The 23,377-nt window shown below is 39.3% G+C and overlaps 2 long non-coding RNA genes across 2 annotated transcripts in view; both read left to right on the top strand.

Annotated features, from left to right (window-relative positions):
• Nucleotides 1-23,377, top strand: part of LOC309620813 — a 498,839-nt gene that overhangs the window by 149,683 nt on the left and 325,779 nt on the right. The window lies entirely within an intron of this gene.
• LOC309620844 overlaps nucleotides 1-23,377 on the top strand; it is a 260,746-nt gene that overhangs the window by 52,754 nt on the left and 184,615 nt on the right. The window lies entirely within an intron of this gene.

The raw sequence follows: 23,377 nt of genomic DNA, 5'->3' as shown, positions 1-23,377 counted from the left end.
TCTATGGCAAGTGTGGTTAGTAGGTCTGTGTTCTTGCATGGTACCCGTCAAATACTCTTCCACAAGCCCCATGACACAGATTTTCCTGGAAATGGTATTTCCGTCTCCCAGCTCAATCTCCCAGACTGCCTCTTTAGGACACACGAGATTGAGTCCGAACTTCATGTTCAATTTCCCCCTCAGGGGAGGTTGGGGAGCACTTCCTTCCCTCAGCCAGGACCCAGGGCTGCACCTGCCTGAGACTCAGAGGGACAGATTTGTGTTTTACTGAGGCGAGGGTGGTTCTGCCTGACACCCTTCCCGAAAGACCGGTGTTTTACTACACAAAAGGGAGTATGATGGTAGATAGGACATTCCAGGTTGGTGAGTGTGTGTCCCTGTGTGTGAATAAAAGTAATCAGGGATAATCTCCCTTGAGGGAGAAAGATGTGATTCAGGGAGTAAAGGGAGTAGAGGCTGGTCCAGGTTCTGTGAGGCATTGAATGAGCAAAATCAAGGGTCGGATCTGTTTTGTTCAAGGGTTGTCGTTACATTCCCAAAACATAGGAGGGGGATGATGCAGAAGTCACCAAACCCCACGACAGGGTGTTGGGATGCTCAAAATGTTGGATTCGCTGGAGGAGGCTCTCGATCCTACTCTGTGATCCTATGATGTCTGACAACTACTGTGGGTGTGGATGGAATGAGATTGGGAAGGGTGGCTCCTCAGAGTAGCTCACCTTAGAATCAGGGGACCCATATATGAGACCACCCAACATGAGCTACCCGGGACAGGGGCGGGATGGGCGCAGTGAGGATGGGAAGTAAGGAGTGACTGTACCTGGACAATGGGGAGCACTTGGGTCCACCCTTCCCCCGTATTCTCACGCTGACTCGCTTCCAGAGTTCATGGCATGAGCTCAGTTGGACAGACCACATGTGGGATGGGACAGTCACAGACCTCAGTGTCAGAAAAGATTGTTCGTGGGACTGAATCCTTCCACTCAAACCCCTCCCTGGAGAAGGTGGGCTTGATTGCTGCCCAGGCCTCTGGCTGGATTCCTAGGATGTACCCAGTGCCCCCCACCCCAGCCTGTACCAGGCTTATGATCTAGGCCCTCTTGCTCTGGCACTGCTCCCCACTGAGCTGAGGCCATTACCAATGAGTGTGTGTGCACTTTGAGGAAACAGAGCTAGCTCAGATCTTGGACCTGCCTCTGCCCAGTAGAGACAGTCATTCCAGGTCATGTGTCCCTGCAGACACTCTGGGGAGAGTGAAGAGACCGCCATCACAGGAACTCGCTTCTCAGTGCACAGTATGGAGGTTGTGGGACCAGCTCAGTGGTATGGCACCAACCCCTCCGGCCTGAACCCCTCTGGCTCAGAGCCCATTCCCTCCAGCCTCTAACCACAGTGTGCACACTGGGGAGAAGGTGAAAGCAGCACAGAAATACTGCCCCAAGCCCTCAGGACCCGGCTATATCCCAGACCAATGTGGAGACTGCCATCACAGCCGGGAGAAACCCAACTTCGTCAGGGCTCTTACTCTAGCCCCTCAGGACCCAACCCCACACCTGAATGGGCAGTGATGGCCATTGAGCATAGAAGAAGGCCAAGCTCACACATTTTTCTGGCTCTAGCCCCTTCAACTCCAGACCTGTTTCCCACCCGGGCAGTGACTGCCACCACACCCTAGGGGAAGATGCAGCCCATGCTCACTTCATATCTAGCCCTCCCTCCAGAGCCACTGGGCACATGCAGACTGAACAGGGATGGTCCCACCCAAGAACACACCCTCAAGACTGGGATACATAACTGTCTCACCTAATTTCATAGAGACAGAGAAAGTTTTTAAAAAAATGAGTAGACAGGGGAACATGTTTCAAAGTAAAGACAAGAAAAAATGCTGAAAAAAACCCTAAGGAAACTGATAAATAATTTAACTGAGGAAGACTTCAAAGCAGTAGTAATATGAATGCTAACTGAACTGGGGAAAAGAATAGATGAACACAGTGAGAATTTTTAACAAAGAACTAGAAAATATAAAAAGGACCAGTCAGAGCCGAATATAATAACTGAAATTACAAATACACTAGAGGGAATTAACAGCAGATTAGGTGACAGAGAAGGACACATAAGCAGTCTGGAAAGTAGAATAATGGAAATCACTCAATCATAAGAGCAAAAAAAAATTTTTTTTAATGAGAATAATTTAAGGGACCTGTGGGACAACATCAAGCATACTCACATTTGCATTATAGGGGCCCCAGAGGAGAAGAGAGAGAGAAAGGGGTTGAAAATGTATGTGATGAAATTATGGCTGAAACTTCCCTAATCTGAAGAAAGAGACACAGAGGAAGCACAGAGAGTCCCAAACAAAGTGAACCCATACACAGCCACATCAAGATGTATAATTAAAAGGGCAAAAGTTAAAGAGAGAATTCTAAAGTTAGCAAGAGAAAAACAAGAGTCACATACAAGGGAACTCTCAGAAGCCTATCAGCTAGTTTTTCTGCATAAACTTTGCAGGTCAGAAGGGAGTGGCATGATAAGGTTTAAAGTGCTGAGAGGGAAAACCCTAAGACCTAGGATACTTTACCCAGCAAGGTTATCATTCAGAATTGAAGGAGAGATAAAGGCTTCTCAGACAAACAAAAATTAAAAGAGTTCATCAATACTAAACCAACTTTACAAGAAGTGTTAAAAGGTCCTCTTGAAGTAAAAAAAAAAACAAAAACAATGCTACAACAGGAAATACGAAATTAAAGGATGGGGAAAATGTACTGGTGAAGCAACTACATCATAAAGGCTGGGTATTTACCAGTTAAATAAGCTAGTACAAAGGTTAAAAGACAAAAAATGTAAAATCAACTCTAACTACAATAAACAGTTAAATGATGGACATGAAGATGTGAAATATGACATCAGAAACACAAAATGTTGGGAGGTGAGTAAAAAATGTAGAGCTTTCAGAATGTGTTTGAACTTAAATGACTATCGGTTTAAATCAAATTGATATAGGTCAACATAAATGAACTCCATGGTAACCACAAATCAAAGACCTACTATAGATATACCAAAACTAGGGAGAAAGGAACACAAACATAAGACCCAACACAGCCAAAAATAAAAATAAAATAACAAAAAAACAAAAAAACAAAAAACTACAGTGAGGTATCACATCACACTAGTCAGATTGGCCACCATCAAAAAATCTACAAACAATAAATGCTGGAGAGGCTGTGCAGAAAAGGGAACCCTCTTGCAGTGTTGGTGGGAATGTAAATTGATATAGCCACTATGGAGAACAGTAAGGAGGTTTCTTAAAAATCTAAAAATAGGAGACGTGGAGATCACCTTCCTCCCCACAGATACATCAGAAATACATCTACAGGTGGAAGTGCTCCTATAGAACACCCACTGAACGCTGGCCTAAGACGTCAGACCTCCCAAAAGGCAAGAAACTCCTCACGTACCTGGGTAGGGCAAAAGAAAAAAGAAACAGAGACAAAAGAGTAGGGATGGGACCTGCACCAGTGGGAGGGAGCTGTGAAGGAGGAAAGGTTTCCACACACTAGGAAGCCCCTTCGTGGGCGGACACTGCGGGTGGCGGAGCGGGGAAGCTCCGGAGCCACGGAGGAGAGCGCAACAACAGGGGTGCGGAGGGCAAAGCGGTGAGATTCCCGCACAGAGGATCGGTGCCGACCAGCATGCACCAGCCCGAGAGGCTTGTCTGCTCACCCGCCGGGGCGGGTGGGGGCTGGGAGCTGAGGCTCGGGCTTCGGTCAGAATGCAGGGAGAGGACTGAGGTTGGCGGCGTGAACACAGGCTGAAGGGGCTAGTGCACCACAGCTAGCCGGGAGGGAGTCCAGGAAAAGGTCTGGAGCTACTGAACAGGCAAGAGACTTTTTTTTGCCTCTTTGTTTCCTGGTGTGCGAGGAGAGGGGATTCAGAGCGCCGCCTAAACGAGCTCCAGAGATGGGCGCGAGCCGCGGCTATCAGCGTGGACCACAGAGACGGGCATGAAACGCTAAGGCTGCTGCTGCCACCACCAATAAGCCTGGGTGTGAGCACAGGTCACTATCTACACCGCCCCTGCCGGGAGACTGTGCAGCCCGCCACTGCCAGGGCTGTGCCCCTGAGGTGGGAGAGTCAAGTTCAGGACACTGGTCCACAAGAGACCTCCCACCTTCACGTAATACCAAATGGCAAAAATCTCCCAGAGATCTCCATCTCAACACTAAGACCCAGCTTCACTCAACGACCAGCAAGCTACAGTGCTGGACACCCTATGCCAAACAACTAGCAAGACAGGAACACAGCCCCATCCATTAGCAGAGAGGCTGCCTAAAATCATAATAAGGCCACAGACACGCCAAAACACACAACCCGACGTGAATCTGCCCAGCAGAAAGACAAGATCCAGCCTCACCCACCAGAACACAGGCACTACTCCCCTCCACCAGGAAGCCTACACAACCCACTGAACCAACCTTAGCCACTGGGGACAGATACCAAAAACTACAGGTACTACGAACCTGCAGCCTGCGAAAAGGAGACCCCAAACACAGTAAGATAAGCAAAATGAGAAGACAGAAAAACACACAGCAGATGAAGGAGCAAGGTAAAAACACACCAGACCTAACAGATGAAGAGGAAATAGGCAGTCTACATGAAAAAGAATTCAGAAAAATGATAGTAACGATGATCCAAAATCTTTGAAATAGAATAGAAAAAATGCAAGAACCATTTAACAAGGACCTAGAAGAACTAAAGAGGAACCAAGCAACGATGAAAAACACAATAAATGAAATTAAAAATACTCTAGAAGGGATCAATAGCAGAATAACTGAGGCAGAAGAACGGAGAAGTGACCTGGAAGATAAAATAGTGGAAATAACTACTGCAGAGCAGAATAAAGAAAAGGGAATGAAAAGAACTGAGGACAGCCTCAGAGACCCCTGGGACAACATTAAACACACCAACATTCGAATTATAGGGGTCCCAGAAGAAGAAGAGAAAAAGAAAGGGACTGAGAAAATATTTGAAGAGATTATAGTTGAAAACTTCCCTAATATGGGAAAGGAAATAATTAATCAAGTCCTGGAAGCACAGAGAGTCCCATACAGGATAAATCCAAGGAGAAACACACCAAGACACATATTAATCAAACTATCAAAAATTAAATAAAAAGAAAACATATTAAAAGCAGCAAGGGAAAAACAACAAATAACACACAAGGGAATCCCCATAAGGTTAACAGCCGATCTTTCAGCACAAACTCTGCAAGCCAGAAAGGAGTGGCTGGACATACTTAAAGTGACGAAGGAGAGAAACCTACAACCAAGATTACTCTCCCCAGCAAGGATCTCAACCAGATTTGATGGAGAAATTAAAACCTTTACAGACAAGCAAAAGCTGAGAGAGTTCAGCACCACCAAACCAGTTTTAGAACAAATGCTAAAGGAATTTCTCTAGGCAAGAAAGACAAATGAAGGAAAACACCTATAATAACAAACCCAAAACATTTAAGAAAATGGGAATAGGAACATACATATCGATAATTACCTTAAATGTAAATGGATTAAAAGCTCCCACCAAAAGACACAGACTTGCTGAATGCATACAAAAACAAGACCCGTATATAAGCTGTCTACAAGAGACCCACTTCAGACCTAGGGACACATACAGACTGAAAGTGAGGGGATGGAAAAAGATATTCCATGCAAATGGAAATCAAAAGAAAGCTGGAGTAGCAATTCTCATATCAGACAAAATAGACTTTAAAATAAAGACTACTCTAGGAGACAAAGAAGGACACTATATAATGATCAAGTGATCGATCCAAGAAGAAGACGTCACAATTGTAAATATTTATGCACCCAATATAGGAGCACCTCAATACACAAGGCAAATGCTGACAGCCATAAAAGGGGAAATCGACAGTAACACAGTCATAGTAGGGGACTTTAGCACCCCACTTTCACCAATGGACAGATCATCCAAAATGAAAATAAATAAGGAAACACAAGCCTTAAATGATACATTAAACAAGATGGATTTAATTGATATTTATAGGACATTCCACCCCAAAACAACAGAATACACATTTTTCTCAAGTGCTCATGGAACATTCTCCAGGATAGATCATATGTTGGGTCACAAATCAAGCCTTGGTAAATTTAAGAAAAGTGAAATTGTATCAAGTATCTTTTCTGACCACAACACTATGAGACTAGATATCAACTACAGGAAAAGATCTGTAAAGAATACAAACATATGGAGGCTAAACAATACACTACTTAATAACCAAGTGATCACTGAAGAAATCCAAGGGGAAATCAAAACATACCTAGAAACAAATGACAATGGAGACTCGACGACCCAAAACCTATGGGATGCAGCAAAAGCAGTTCTAAGAGGGAAGTTTATAGCAATACAAACCTACCTCAAGCAACAGGAAACATCTCAAATAAACAACCTAACCTTGCACCTAAAACAATTAGAGAAAGAAGGAAAAAAAATACCCCAAAGTTAGCAGAAAGAAAGAAGTCATAAAGATCAGATCAGAAATAAATGAAAAAGAAATGAAGGAAACAATAGCAAAGATCAATAAAACTAAAAGCTGGTTCTTTGAGAAGATAAACAAAATTGATAAACCATTAGCCAGACTCATCAAGAAAAAAAGGGAGAAGACCCAAATCAATAGAATTAGAAATGAAAAAGGAGAAGTAACGACTGATACTGCAGAAATACAAACGATCATGAGAGATTACTACAAGCAACTCTATGCCAATAAAATGGACAACCTGGAAGAAATGGACAAATTCTTAGAAATGCACAACCTGCTGAGACTGAACCAGGAAGAAATAGGAAATATGAACAAACCAATCACAAGCACTGAAATTGAAACTGTGATTAAAAATCTTCCAACAAACAAAAGGCCAGGACCAGATGGCTTCACACGTGAATGCTATCAAACTTTTAGGGAAGAGCTAACACCTATCCTTCTCAAACTCTTCCAAAATATTGCAGAGGGAGGAACACTCCCCAACTCATTCTACGAGGCCACCATCACCCTGATACCAAAACCAGACAAAGATGTCACAAAGAAAGAAAACTACAGGCCAATATCACTGATGAACATAGATGCAAAAATCCTCAACAAAATACTAGCAAACAGAATCCAACAGCACATTAAAAGCTTCATACACCATGATCAAGTGGGGTTTACTCCAGGAATGCAAGGATTCTTCAATATACACAAATCAATCAACGTGATACACCATATTAACAAATTGACGGAGAAAAACCATATGATCATCTCAATAGATGCAGAGAAAGCTTTCGACAAAATTCAACACCCATTTACGATAAAAGCCCTGCAGAAAGTAGGCAAAGAGGGAACATTCCTGAACATAATAAAGGCCATATATGACAAACCCACAGCCAACCTTGTCCTCAATGGTGAAAAACTGAAACCATTTCCACTAAGATCAGGAACAAGACAAGGTTGCCCACTCTCACCACTATTATCATCATAGTTGCGGAAGTTTTAGCCACAGCAGTCGGAGAAGAAAAAGAACTAAAAGGAATCCAAATCGGAAAAGAAGAAGTAAAGCTGTCACTGTTTGCAGATGACATGATACCATACATAGAGAATCCTAAAGATGCTACCAGAAAACTACTAGAGCTAATCAATGAAATTGGTAAAGTAGCAGGATAAAAAATTAATGCACAGAAATCTCTTGCATTCCTATACACTAACGATGAAAAATCTGAAAGTGAAATTAAGAAAACACTCCCATTTACCCTTGCAACAAAAAGAATAAAATATCTAGGAATAAACCTACCTAAGGAGACAAAAGACCTGTATGCAGAAAATTATAGGACACTGATGAAAGAAATTAAAGATGATACAAATAGATGGAGAGATATACCATGTTCTTGCATTGGAAGAATCAACATTGTGAAAATGACTCTACTACCCAAAGCAATCTACAGATTCAATGCAATCCCTATCAAACTACCACTGGCATTTTTCACAGAACTAAAACACAAAATTTCACAATTTGAATGGAAACACAAAGACCCCGAATAGCCAAAGCAATCTTGAGAACGAAAAATGGAGCTGGAGCAATCAGGCTCCCTGACTTCACACTATACTACAAAGCTACAGTAATCAAGACAGTATGGTACTGGCACAAAAACAGAAACATAGATCAATGGAACAGGATAGAGAGCCCAGCGATAAACCCACGCACATATGGTCACCTTATCTTTGATAAAGGAGGCAAGCATATACAGTGGAGAAAAGACAGTCTCTTCAATAAGTGGTGCTGGGAAAACTGGACAGGTACATGTAAAAGTATGAAATTACAACACTCCCTAACACTATACACAAAAATAAACTCAAAATGGATTAAAGACCTAAATGTAAGGCCAGACACTATCAAACTCTTAGAGGAAAACATAGGCAGAACACTCTATGACATACATCACAGCAAGATCCTTTTTGACCCAGCTCCTAGAGGAATGGAAATAAAAACAAAAATAAACAAATGGGACCTAATGAAACATAAAAGCTTTTGCACAGCAAAGGAAACCATAAACAAGACAAATAGCAACCCTCAGAATGGGAGAAAATATTTGCAAATGAAGCAACTGACAAAGGATTAATCTCCAAAATTTACAAGCAGCTCATGCAGCTCAATAACAAAAAAACAAACAACCCAATCCAAAAATGGGCAGAAGACCTAAATAGACATTTCTCCAAAGAACATATACAGATTGCCAACAAACACATGAAAGAATGCTCAACATCATTAATCATTAGAGACATGCAAATCAAAACTACAATGAGATATCATCTCACACCGGTCAGAATGACCATCATCAAAAAATATAGGAACAATAAATGCTGGAGAGGGTGTGGAGAAAAGGGAACACTCTTGCACTGTTGGTGGGAATGTATATTGATACAGACACTATGGAGAACAGTATGGAGGTTCCTTAAAAAACTACAAATAGAACTACCATACGACCCAGCAGCCCCACTACTGGGCATAGACCCTGAGAAAACCATAGCTCAAAAAGAGTCATGTACCAAAATGTTCATTGCAGCTCTATTTACAATAGCCAGGACATGGAAGCAACCGAAGTGTCCATCATCGGATGAAGGGATAAAGAAGATGTGGCACATATATACAATGGAATATTACTCAACAATAAAAAGAAACGAAATTGAGTTATTTGTAGTGAGGTGGATGGACCTAGAGTCTGTCATAGAGAGTGAAGTAAGTCAGAAAGAGAAAAACAAATACCATATGCTAACACATATATATGGAATCTAAAAAAAACAAAACAAAAAAATGGTCATGAAGAACATGGGGGCAAGGCGGGAATAAAGACACAGACCTACTAGAGAATGGACTTGAGGATATGGGGAGGGGGAAGGGTAAGCTGGGACAAAGTGAGAGAGTGGCATGGACATATATACACTACCAAACGTAAAATAGATAGCCAGCGGGAAGCAACTGCATAGCACAGGGAGATCAGCTCTGTGCTTTGTGACCACCTAGGGTGGGGGATAGGGAGGGTGGGAGGGAGGGAGGTGCAAGAGGGAAGAGATATGGGAACATATGTATATGTATAACTGATTCACTTTGTTATAAAGCTGAAACTAACACACCATTGTAAAGCAATTATACTCCAATAAAGATGTTCAAAAAAAAAAAAACTACAAATAGAACTACCACACGACCCAGCAATCCCACTACTAGGCATATACCCTGAGAAATCCATAATTCAAAAAGAGTCATGTGCCAAAATATTCATTGCAGCTCTATTTACAATAGCCAGGACATGGAAGCAACCTAAGTGTCCATAATCGGATGAATGGATAAAGAAGATGTGGCACATATATACAATGGAATATTACCATAAAGAGAAACAAAATTGAGTTGTTTGTAGTGAGGTGGATGGACCTAGAGACTGTCATACATAGTGAAGTTTGTCAGAAGGAGGTAAACACCGTGTGCTAAAACGTGTATGTGGAATCTAAAAAAAAGGTTCAGAAGAACCTAGGGGCAGGAGAGGAATAAAGACGCAGATGTAGAGAATGGACTTGAGGACATGGGGAAGGAGAACGGTAAGATGGGACGAAGTGAGAGAGTGGCATGGGCTTATATATACTACGAAATGTAAAATAGACAGCTAGTGGGAAGCAGCCGCATAGCACAGAGACATCAGCTTAGTGCTTTGTGACCACCTAGAGGGGTGGGATAGGGAGGGTGGTTGGGAGACGCAAGCGGGAGGAGATATGGCAATATACGTATATGTATAGCTGATTCACTTTGTTATAAAGCAGAATCTAACACACCATTGTAAAGCAATTATACTCCAATAAAGATGTTAAATATATATATATATATGCACTCCACATAGGAGTACCTCAATACATAAGGCAAATGCTAACAGCTATAAAAGAGGAAATCGACAGTAACACAATAACAGTGGGGGACTTTAACAACTCGCTTATACCAATGGACAGATCATCCAGACAGAAAATTAATAAGGAAACACAAGCTTTAAATGACACAGTAGATCAGATTGATTTAATTGGTATTTATAGGACACTCTATCTGAAAACAGCAGAATACACGTTCTTCTCAAGTGCACACGGAATATTCTCTAGGATAGATCACATCCTGTGTCACAAATCAAGCCTTGGTAAATTTAGGAAAATTGAAATCATATCAGTCATCTCTCTGACCAAAACGCTATGAGATTAGAAATAAATTACAGGGAATAAAACATAAAAAACACAAACACATGGAGGCTAAACAATACGTTACTAAATAGCCAAGAGATCGCTGAAGAAATCAAAGAGGAAATCAAAAAATACCTAGAGACAAATGTCAATGAAAACACGACGACCCAAAACCTATGGGATGCAGCAAAAGCAGTTCTAAGGGGGAAGTTTATAGCAATACAATCCTACCTCAAGAAGCAAGAAAAATTTCAAACAAACAATCTAACCTTTCACCTAAAGGAACTAGAGAAAGAAGAAGAACAACAAAAAAAAAAAAAACCCCAAAGTTAGTAGAAGGAAGAAAATCATAAAGATCAGAGCAGAAATAAATGAAATAGAAACAAAGAAAACAATAGCAAGGATCAATAAAACTAAAAGTGGTTCTTTTAGAAGATAAACAAAATTGATAAACCTTTAGCCAGACTCATCAAGAAAAATAGGGAGAGCACTCACATAAATAAAATCAGAAATGAAAAAGAAGTTACACCAGGCACTGCAGAAATACAAGGGATCATAAGAGAGTACTACAAGCAACTGTATGCCAATAAAATGGACAACCTGGAAGAAATGGACAAATTCTTAGAAAGGTATAACCCTCCAAGACTGAATCAGGAAGAAATAGAAAATATGAACAGACCAATCACAAGTAATGAAATGGAAACAGTGATTAAACATCTTCCAGCAAACAAAAGTCCAGGACCAGATGGCTTCACAGGTGAATTCTATCACACATTGAGAGATAAGCTAACACCCAGCCTTCTCAAACTCTTCCAAAAAACTGCAGGGGAAGGAACACTCCCAAACTCATTCTACGAGGCCACCATCACCCTGATACCAAAAGCAGACAAAGATACTACAAAAAAAGAAAATTACACACCAATATCACTGATGAATATAGATGCAAAACTCCTCAACAAAACACTAGCAAACAGAATCCAACAACACATTAAAAGGATCATACACCATGATCAAGTGGGATTTATCCCAGGGTTGCAAGGCTTCTTCAAAATACACAAATCAATGTGATACACCACATTAACAAATTGAAGAATAAAAGCCATATGATCATCTCAATAGATGCAGAAAAAGCTTTTGACAAATTTCAACACCCATTTATGGTAAAAAACTCTCCAGAAAGTGGGCATTGAGGGAACCTACCTCAACATAATAAAGGCCATATATGACAAACCCACAACAAACATCAATCTAAGTGGTGGGAAATAAAAGTGAAAGCATTTCCTCTAAGATCAGGGTGAAGACAAGGATGTCCACTCTCACCACTGTTATTCAACATAGTTTTGCAAGTCTTAGCATCAGAGAAGAAAAAGAAATAAAAGGAATCCAAATTGGAAACGAAGAGGTAAAACTGTCACTGTTTGCACATGACATAATACTATACATAGGAAATCCTAAAGGTGCCACCAGAAAACTGCTAGAGCTAATCAATGAATCTGGTAAAGTTGCAGGATATAAAATTAATGCACAGAAATCTTTTGCATTCCTATACACTAACAATGATAGGTCAGAAAGAGAAATTAAGGAAGCAATCCCATTCACCACTGCAACAAAAAGAATAAAATACCGAGGAATAAACCTACCTTAGGAGGTATAAGACATACACTCAGGGCATCCCTGGTGGCACAGTGGTTAAGAATCCTCCCACTAATGCAGGGGACATGGGTTCGAGCCCTGGTCCGGGAAGATCCCACATGCCGCAGAGCAACTAAGCCCGTGCACCACAACTACTGAGCCTGCACTCTTGAGCCTACGTGCCACACTACTGAAGCCCGCGCGCCTAGAGCCACAGCTCCGCAACAAGCGAAGCCCCGCTATCAGCAACCAGAGAAAACCCACGTGCAGCACCGAAGACCCAATGCAGCCAAAAATTAAATAAATGAATAAATAAATAAATTTATTTTAAAACCCCAAGACCTATACTCAGAAAACTATAAGAGACTGATGAAAGAAATCAAAGATGACACAAACAGACGGATAGATCTACCATGTTCTTGGCTTGGAAGAATCAATATTGTGAAAATGACTCTTCTACCCAAAGCAATCTACAAATTCAATGCAATCCGTGTCAAATTAGTAGTGACAATTTTTTACAGAACTAGAAGCAAAAATATTAAAATTTGTATGGAGTCAAAAAAGACCCCAAATAGCCAAATCAATCTTGAGGGGGAAAAAAAAAAAGGAGCCAGAGGAATCCGATTCCCTGACTTCAGGCTATACTGCAAAGCTACAGTAATCAAACAATACGGTAGTGGCACAAAAACAGAAATATAGATGAATGGAACAGGATAGAAAGCCCAGAGATAAACCCACACACCTATGGTCAACTAATCTATGACAAAGGAGGCAAGGAAATACAATGGAGAAAAGACATTCTCTTCAATAAGTGGTGCTGGGAAAACGGGACAGCCACATGTAAGAGAACGAAATTAGAATACTCCTTAACACCATACAGAGAAATAAACTCAAAATGGATTAAAGACCTAAATGTAAGACCGGACACTATAAAACTCTTCGAGGAAAACATAGGAAGAACACTCTTTGACATAAATCACAGCAAGATCTTTTTTGACCCACTTCCTAGGGTAATGGAAATAAAAACAAAAATAAACAAATGGGACCTAATGAAACGTAAAGGCCTTTGCACAGCAAAGGAAACTCTAAACAAGACCACAAGACACCCTCAGAATGGGAGAAAATATTTGCAAATGAATCAACAGACAAACGAGTAATCTCCAAAATATATAAACAGCTCATGCAGCTCAATATAAAAAAAAAAACAAAATCCAGTCAAAAAATGGGTAGAAGACCTAAATAGACATTTCACCAAAGAAGACATACAGATGGCCAAGAAGCACATGAAAAGCTGCTCAGCATCACTAATTATTAGAGAAATGCAAATCAAAACTACAATGAGGTATCACCTCACTGTGGTTAGAATGGGCATCATCAGAAAATCTACAAACAATAAATTCTGGAGAGGGTGTGGGAAAAGAGAACCCTCTTGCACTGTTGGTGGGAATATAAATTGATACAACCACTATGGAGAACAGTATGGAGGTTCCTTAAGAAACGAAAAATAGAATTACCATATGACCCAACAATCCCACTGCGGGGCATATACCCAAAGAAAACCATAATTCCAAAAGACACATGCACCCCAATGTTCACTGCAGCACTATTTACAATAGCCAGGTCATGGAAGCAACCTAAATGTCCATCGACAGACGAATGGATAAATAAGTTGTGCTACATATATACAATGGAATATTACTCAACAATAGAAAGGAATGAATTGGGTCATTTGTAGAGAGTTAGGCGGCCCTAGAGACTGTCATACAGAGTGGAGTAAGTCACAAAGAGAAAAAAATTTTGTATATTAACGCATATATGTGGAATCTAGAAAAATGGTATAGATGAACCAGTTTGCAAGGCAGAAATAGAGACAGAGATATAGAGAACAAATGTATGGACAACAAGGGCGGAAAGCGGGGGTGGGGAGTGGGGGATGGGATTAATTGGGAGATTGGGATTGACATATATACACTAATATGTGTAAAATAGATACCTAACAAGAACCTGCTGTATAGCACAGGGAACTCCACTTCACTGTACAGTAGAAACTAACACAACATTGTAAAACAACTATACCCCAATAAAAAAAATAAGAAAGAAAAAAAATAATGAAGCAGTGAAAACCACAAAACAATGTCAGTGGACAAAATCCTCCAATCAAAAGACATCAGGTTGGATTGGATTTTAAAAATAAGTAAATAGAAACAAGACCCATCTTTATGCTGCCTATAAGAGACTCACTTCAGAGCGAGAGACACACACAGACTGAATGTGAGGGGATCGAAAAAGATATTCCATGCAAATGGCAACAACAAGAAAGCTGGGGTAGCAATACACATATCAAAGTAGACTTTAAAACAATGTCTATAATAAAAGACAAAGAAAGGCATCATATAATGATAAAGGTGTCAATAGAAGAAGAGGATACAACATTCATAAACACATATGCACCTAATATAGGAGCACATAAATATATAAAGCAAATATTAACAGAAATAAAGGGAGAAATTGACAATAATACAAGAACAACAGCGGACTTAAACAACACACTTACATCAATGGACAGATCGTCCACGCAGAAAATCATTAAGGAAACAGTGGCCTTAAATGACACATTTGATCAGTGAACTTAATAAATATCTATAGGACATCCCATCCAAAAACAGCAGAATACACATTCCTTTCAAGTGCACATGGATTATTCTCCAGGATAGATCACATACTAGGCCACAAAACAAATCTCAACAAACTTAAGAGGATAGAAATTATATCAAGCACTTTTTTCTGATCATGATGGTATAAAACTAGAGATCAATTACAGGAAGAAAAATGGGAAAAGCACAAACACATAGAGACTAAACAACATACTAATAAAAGACCAATGGGTCAATGAAAAAATCAAAGAGGAAATCAGAAAATACCTTGAGAAAAATGAAAATTAAAAAAACCTTTCCAAAATCCATGGGATGCAGCAAAACTTCCCTTCTAAGAGGAAAGTTTATAGAGATACATACATGCCTCAAGAAACAAGAAAAATCTCAAATAAACACGCTAACTTCCATGTAAAGGAATTAGCAAAAGAACAAACAAAGCCCAACATCAGCAGAAGGAAGGAAATAATAAATTTCAGAGCAGAAATAAATAATATAGAAACCAAAAAAAAAAAAAAAGAAAGAAAGAAGCGATCAATGAAACCAGGAGCTGGGGTCTTTTTTTAAGATAAACAAATTGATAAGCCTTTAGCCAGGCTCCTTAAGACAAAAAGAGAGAGGACCCAAATAAACAAAATAAGAAATGAAATAGGAGAAATTACAACCAATATCACAGAAATACAAATGATCATAAGAGAACAGTATGAAAATTTATATGCCACAAAATTGGACAACCTAGAAGAACTGGATAAATTCCTAGAAACATACAATCTTCCAAGACTTAATCAGGAAAAAATAGATAATCTGAACAGACTGATTACTACTATTAAAATTGAATCAGTAATCAAAAAACACCCAACAAACAAAATTTGAGGACCAGACAGCTGCACAGGGACATGTTACCAAGCATACAAAAAGGGAACCCTCCTGCACTGTTGCTGGGAATGTATATTGATACAGCCACTATGGAGAACAGTATGGAGGTTCCTTAAGAAACTAAAAATAGGACTATCATATGACCCAGCAATCCCACTACTGGGCATATACCCTGAGAAAACCATAATTCAAAACGAGACACATACCACAATGTTCATTGCAGCATTATTTACAATAGCCAGGACGTAGAAGCAACCTAAATGTCCATTGACAGATGAATGGATAGAGAAGAAGTGATACATATATACAATGGAATATTACTCAGCCATAAAAGGCAACGAAATTGAGTTATTGGTAGTGAGGTGGATAGACCTAGAGTCTGTCACACAGAGTGAAGTAAGTCAGAAAGAGAAACACAAATACCATATGCTAACACATGTATATGAAATCTAAAAAGAATATATATATATATATATATATATATATATATATATATATATATATATATATATATATATAGTACTGATGAACCTAGTGGCAGGGCAGGAATAAAGACGAATGGACTTGAGGACACAGGGGGAGGGGGAAGCTGGGGCAAAGTGAGAGTAGCATCAACATATATACACTACCAAATGTAAGATAGTTAGCTAGTGGGAAGCAGTAGCATAGCACAGGGAGATCAGCTCGGTGCTTTGAGACCACCTAGAGGGGTGGGTAAGGAGGGTGGGAGGGATGCTTAAAAGGGAGGGGATATGGGGATGTATGTGTGCATGGGGCTGATTCACTTTGTTGTGTGACAGAGGCTAGTGCAGTATTGTGAACTAGTTATACTCCAATAAAGATCTATTTAAAAAAGTTAATAACTATCCTTCTCCAACTACTCCAAATAATTGAAGAGGAGGGAACACTCCCAAATTCATTCTACAAGGCCAAGATTACCCTGACACCAAAACTAGACAAAGACTCTGCAAGAAAAGAAAATTGTAGGCCAATCTGATGAATACAGATGCCAAAATCCTCAACAAAATATTAGCAAACCGAATTCACAATATAGAAAAAGGATCATACACTATATGATCAAGTAGGATTTATTCCAGCAATGCAAGGATGGTTCAATACTCACAAATCAATCAATGTAGTACACCACATTACCAAAATGAAATACAAAAATCACATCATCTCAATAGATGCAGAAAAAGCATTTGTCAAAATTCAACACCCACTCGTGATAAAAACTCTCAACAAAGTTGGTATAGACGGAACATATCTCAGCACAATAAAGGCCATTTATGACAAGCCCACAGCTGACATTGTATACAAAGGAGGAAAACTGAAAGCTTTTCCTCTAAAGTCAGGAACAAGACAATGATGCCCACTCTCAAATTTCAATTTAACATAGTATTGTCCTAGACACAGCAATCAGACAAGAAAAAAAATTAATGGCATCAAATTTTGAAGGGAAGAAGTAAAACTGTCACTATTTGCAGGTGACATAATACTATATATGGAATACCCTAAAGTCTCCACCAGAGGAAAAAAAAACTATTAGAAGTAATAAATGAATTCAGTAAAGTTACAGGATAAAAGATTAATGTACAGAAATCTGTTGCTTTTCTATACATAATAATGAATTATCAGAGAGAGAAAGCAAGAAAGCAATCCCATTTACAATCACATCAGAAAGCATATAATACCTAGAAATAAACTTAACCATGCAAAAATAAACAAATGGAACCTAATTAAACTTAAAAGCATTTGCACAGAGAAGGAAACCGTCAACACAGTGAAAAGACAACCTACTGAATGGGAGAAGATATTTGCAAATGATATGTCTGATAAGGGGTTAATATCCAAAATAGATAAAGAACTCATACAACTGAATATCAAAAAAACAAACAGCCTGATTAAAAAATGGGCAGAAGACCTGAATAAACATGTTTCCAAGGAAGACATATGGGTGGCCAACAGGCACATGAAAAGATGTTCAAATTCACTAATCATCAGGGAAATGCAAATCAAAACTACAATGAGATATGACTTCACACTCTTGAATGGTAGAATGGCTATCACCACAAAGACAACAAATAATAAATGTTGGTGAAGATATGGAGAAAATGGAGCCCTATTTCGCTATTGGCGGGAATGTAAATTGGTAGAGCTGCTATGGGAAACAACATGGAGGTTCCTCAAAAAACTAAAAATAGAACTACCATATGATCCAGCAATTCCCCTCCTGGGTATATATGCCAAGAAAAAAAAAAAAAAAGAAGACATATGCACCCCAATGTTCATACCAGTATTATTTACAATTGGCACGATATGGAAGCAAACTAAGTGTCCATCAGCAGGTGAATGGATAAAGATGTAAATATATATATTCATATATATATATATATATATATATATATATGAATATTACTCAGTCATAAAGAAGAAAACATTTGCCATTTGCAACAAATTGGAGAGGCCTGGAGGGTAATATCCTTAATGAAATAAGTCAGACGGAGAAAGACAAACAGCATATGTTTTCACTCATAAGTGGAATATAAAAAAACAAACAAACAAATGAATATAAGAAAACAGAAACAGACTCATAGGTACAGAGAATAAACTAGTGATTACCAGTAGGGAGAGCCTTGGGGAGAGGGACAAGGTAGGGGAAATGGATTAAGAGATACATACCACTAGGTATAAAATAAATAAGATACAGGATGTAATGGACATCACAGAGAATGTAACAAATATTTTATAATAACTTTAATTGAAGTATAATCTATAAAATATAGAATCACTGTGTTGTACACCTGAAACTAATATAACATTGTAAATCAACTATACTTCAATAAGGAAAAAAGAAATGAAGGCAAGATAAAGACTATCTCTAATAAACAAAAGCTGAGGGAATTCATCACCACAAAATGTGCCATACAAGACTGCTAAAAGGAGTTCTTGAAGCTGAAACAAATGGACGCTAGTTAATATTATGAGAACATGCGAATATACACGGTAAAGGAAGGCACACACTCAGATCCAGAATAATCTAATAGTGTAATATGTTGGTGTGCCTACTTAACTCTAGTATAACGATTAAAGGATAAAAGTATTAAAAATTGCTATAGCGTCAACAATTTGCTAATGGGTACACAATTTAAAATATGTAAATGGTGACATCAAAAACATAACATATATGATGTTTTATGCAAGCCACATGGTAACCACAAAGCAAAAGCATACATTAGATTCACAAAAGATGAAGAGAAGGGAATCAAAACTTACTACAATGAAAATCATCAATTTACAAAGGAAAGCAGCAAGAGTGGAAGAAAGGAACTAGGGAACTAAAAATCAGCCAGAAAGCAATTAATATGATGACATTATTAAATCCTTACCTATTAATAATTACTCTAAATGTAATTGGATTTACTTCTCCAGTCAAAAGGCATAGAGTGGATGGATGGATAAAAAAACAATACCAACTGTATTGCTGCCTACAAGAGACTCACTTCAGTTTTAAGGTCACACGTACGCTCAAAGTGAAGGGATGGTGAAAGATATTTCATGAAAGTGGAAAACAAAAGAGAGCAGGGGTAGCTATACTGATATCAGACAAAATAGACTTTCAGCCAAAAATGGTAATTTGAGACAAAGAAGGTCAATATATAATGATAAAAAGGGTCAATTCATCAAGATGATATAACAACTGTAAATATATAGACACCCACCATTGGAACACCTAAATATATATATATATATAGTTAGAAATGATCACTGATATTTATTTATCTATTTTTAAACTTTTAATTTTATTTTGGAGTCTAACCAATTAACAATGTTGTGATAGTTTCAGGTGCACAGCAAAGGGACTCAGCCTCATATATACATGTATCCATTCTCAACCAAACTCCCCTCCCATCCAGTGGAACACTTAAATATATTGAGGAAATACTAAGAGATCTGAAGGGGTAAATAGGTAACAATACAATAATAGTAGGGGACTTCAATACTCCACTTTCACAATGGACAGTTTATCCACACAAAATCAACAAAAGGAAATGGACTTGAACCTTACTGTAGACCAAAGGACTTAACAGACTTCTATACAACATTCCATCTAACAGCAGCAGAACACATTCTTCTCAAGTGCAAATGGAACATCTTCCAGGATAAATCATATGATAGCTCATGAAACAACCCTAAGCAAATTTAAGAAGATTGAAACCATACCAAGTATCTTCTGCAACCACAATGGTATGAAACTAGAAATCAATAACAGGAACAAAGCTGGAAAACTCACAAACATATGGATATTAAACAATACACTCCTGAACAACCAATGGGTTAAAGAAGAAGTCAAAGGTATATTTAAAAATATCTTGAAACAAATGAAAATGGAACCACAAGGTACCAAAACTATTGGGATGCTGCGAAAGCAGTTCTAAGAGGGAAGTTTAGAGCGATAAATGAATACATTAAGAAACAAGAAAAAAAAAGAAACAAGAAAGATATCAAATAAACAACCTAACGGATTAAGAAAAAGAAGAAAAAACTAAGTGCAAAGTTAGCAGATGGAGGGAAATAACAAATATCAGGGAAGAAAAAATGAAATAGAGATCAGAAAGTCAATAGAAAAGATCAATGAAAATAAGAGCTGGCTTTTTGAAATGATAAACAAAATTGACAAACCTTCAGCTAGACTAACTCAGAAAAAAGAGAGAGTTCAAACTAAATCATAAATGAAAGAGGAGACATTACAATGACACCACAGAAACACAAAGGATTGTGAGAGACAATTATGAACAACCATACACCATCAAATTGGAAATGGATAAATTCCTAGAAATATACAATTTACCAAGACTGAATCATGAAGAAATAGAAAATATGAACAGACCAATTATGAATACGGAGATTAAATCAGTGAAGAAGAAGAAGAAAAAAATCCGAGCAAAGAAAAGCCCAAGACCAGATGGTTTCAATGGTGAATTCTACCAATCATTTAAAGAAGAATTAATGCCAGTCCTTCTTAAACTCTTCCAAAAAATTTAAAAGGATGGAATACTTCCAACCTCATTTCACAAGGACAGCATTATCTGACACCAAGGTCAGATAAAGACACTATAAGAAAACTATAGACCAATGTCACTGATGATTATAGATGCAAAAGTTCTCAACTAAATAGCAAGCCAAACTCAACAGGACATTAAAAGAATTATATATCACGACCAAGTGGGAATTATCCCTGGGATGCAAGGATGGTTCAACATATTTAAATCCATAAATGTAATATACCACATTAATAAATGAAAGATTAAAATCATATGATCATCTCAATATATGCAGAAAAGCATTTGACAAAATTCAACATCATTTTAGGATTAAAAACACTCAGCAAATTGGGTATAGAAAAAACATACTTCAACATAATAAAGGCCATATATGTCAAGCCCAGCATCATCATCATACTCAACGGTGAAAGGCTGAAAGCTTTTTCTCTAACATCAGGAAGAAAACAAGGATGCCCTATCTCACCATTCATCTTCCACATAGTACTGGAAGTCCTAGCCAGAGCAATCATCAATACAAAAAATAAAAAGGGCATCCAAATAGGAAAGGAAGAGGTAAAATTGTCTTTATTTGCAGCTGATATGATCTTATATGTAGAAAATCCAAAAGACACCAACACCAATAGTTAGTACCAATCAACAAATAGAGTAGAGAGGAACCAAGATGGCAGAGTAGAAGGACGTGCTCTCACTCTCTCTTGCGAGAACACCAGAATCACAACTCGCTGCTGGACAATCACCGACAGGAAGACACTGGAACTCACCAAAAAAGATACCCCACATCCAAAGACAAAGGAGAAGCCACAATGAGACAGTAGGAGCGGCGCAATCACAGTAAAATCAAATCCCATAACTGCTGGGTGGGTGACTCAGAGACTGGATAACACTTATACCACAGAAGTCCACCCACTGGAGTGAAGGTCCTGAGTCCCACGTCATGCTTCCCAACCTGGGGGTCCGGCAACGGGAGGAGGAATTCCTAGAGAATCAGACTTTGAAGCCTAGTGGGAATTGATTGCAGGACGTCGACAGGACTGGGGCAAACAGAGATTCCACTCTTGGAGGGCACACACAAAGTAGTGTGTGCACCGGGACCCAGGGGAAGGAGCAGTGACCCCAGGGGAGACGGAACCAGACCTACCTGCTAGTGTTAGAGGGTCTCCTGCAGAGGCAGAGGGGGTGCTGTCGCTCACGGTGGGGACAAGGACACTGGCAACAGAAGTTCTGGGAAGTGCTCCTTGGCGTGAGCCCTCCCAGAGTCTGTCATTAGCCCCACCAAAGAGCCCAGGTAGGCTCCAGTGTTGGGTTGCGTCAAGCCAAACAACCAACAGGGAGGGAACCCAGCCCCACCCATCAACACTCAAGTGGATTAAAGTTTTACTGAGCTCTGCCCACCAGAGCAACAGTCAGCTCTACCCACCACCAGTCCCTCCCATCAAGCCTCTTAGATAGCCTCATCCACCAGAGGGCAGACAGCAGAAGCAAGAAGAACTACAATCCTGCAGCCTGTGGAACAAAAACCACATTCACAGAAACATAGAAAAGATGAAAAGGCAGAGGGCGATTTACCAGACGAAGGAACAAGATAAAACCCCAGAAAAACAACTAAATGAAGTGGAAATAGGCAACCTTCCAGAAAAAGAATTCAGAATAATGATAGTGAAGATGATCCAGGACCTCGGAAAAAGAATGGAGGCAAAGATCGAGAAGGTACAAGAAATGTTTAACAAAGACCTAGAAGAATTAAAGAACAAACAAACAGAGATGAACAATACAATAACTGAAATGAAAACTACACTAGAAGGAATCAATAGCAGAATAACTGAAGCAGAAGAACGGATAAGTGACCTGGAAGACAGAATGGTGGAATTCACTGCTGTGGAACAGAATAAAGAAAAAAGAATGAAGAAAAACGAAGACAGCCTAAGAGACCTCTGGGACAAAATTAAACACAACGGGCTTCCCTGGTGGCGCAGTGGTTGAGAATCTGCCTGCCAATGCAGGGGACACGGGTTCGAGCCCTGGTCTGGGAGGATCCCACATGCCGCGGAGCGACTAGGCCCGTGAGCCACAATTGCTGAGCCTGCACGTCTGGAGCCTGTGCTCCGCAACAAGAGAGGCCGCGACGGTGAGAGGCCCGCACACCGCGATGAAGAGTGGCCCCCACTTGCCGCAACTAGAGAAAGCCCTCGCACAGAAATGAAGACCCAACACAGCCAAAAATAAATAAATAAATTTAAAAAACAAACAAACAAACACATGTGGTTAAATATTAAAAAAAAAAAATTAAACACAACAACATTCGCATTATAGGGGTCCCGGAAAGAGAAGAGAGAGACAAAGGACCAGAGAAAATATTTGAAGAGATTATAGTCGAAAACATCCCTAGCATGGGAAAAAAATAG

Source organism: Balaenoptera borealis (assembly GCF_965194805.1).
Source record: "Balaenoptera borealis genome assembly, chromosome: X".
In the NCBI taxonomy this organism is placed as follows: Eukaryota; Metazoa; Chordata; class Mammalia; order Artiodactyla; family Balaenopteridae; genus Balaenoptera; species Balaenoptera borealis.
The sequence above is the reverse complement of the archived record's forward strand: the minus strand, read 5'-3'. Positions and strand labels throughout refer to the sequence as shown.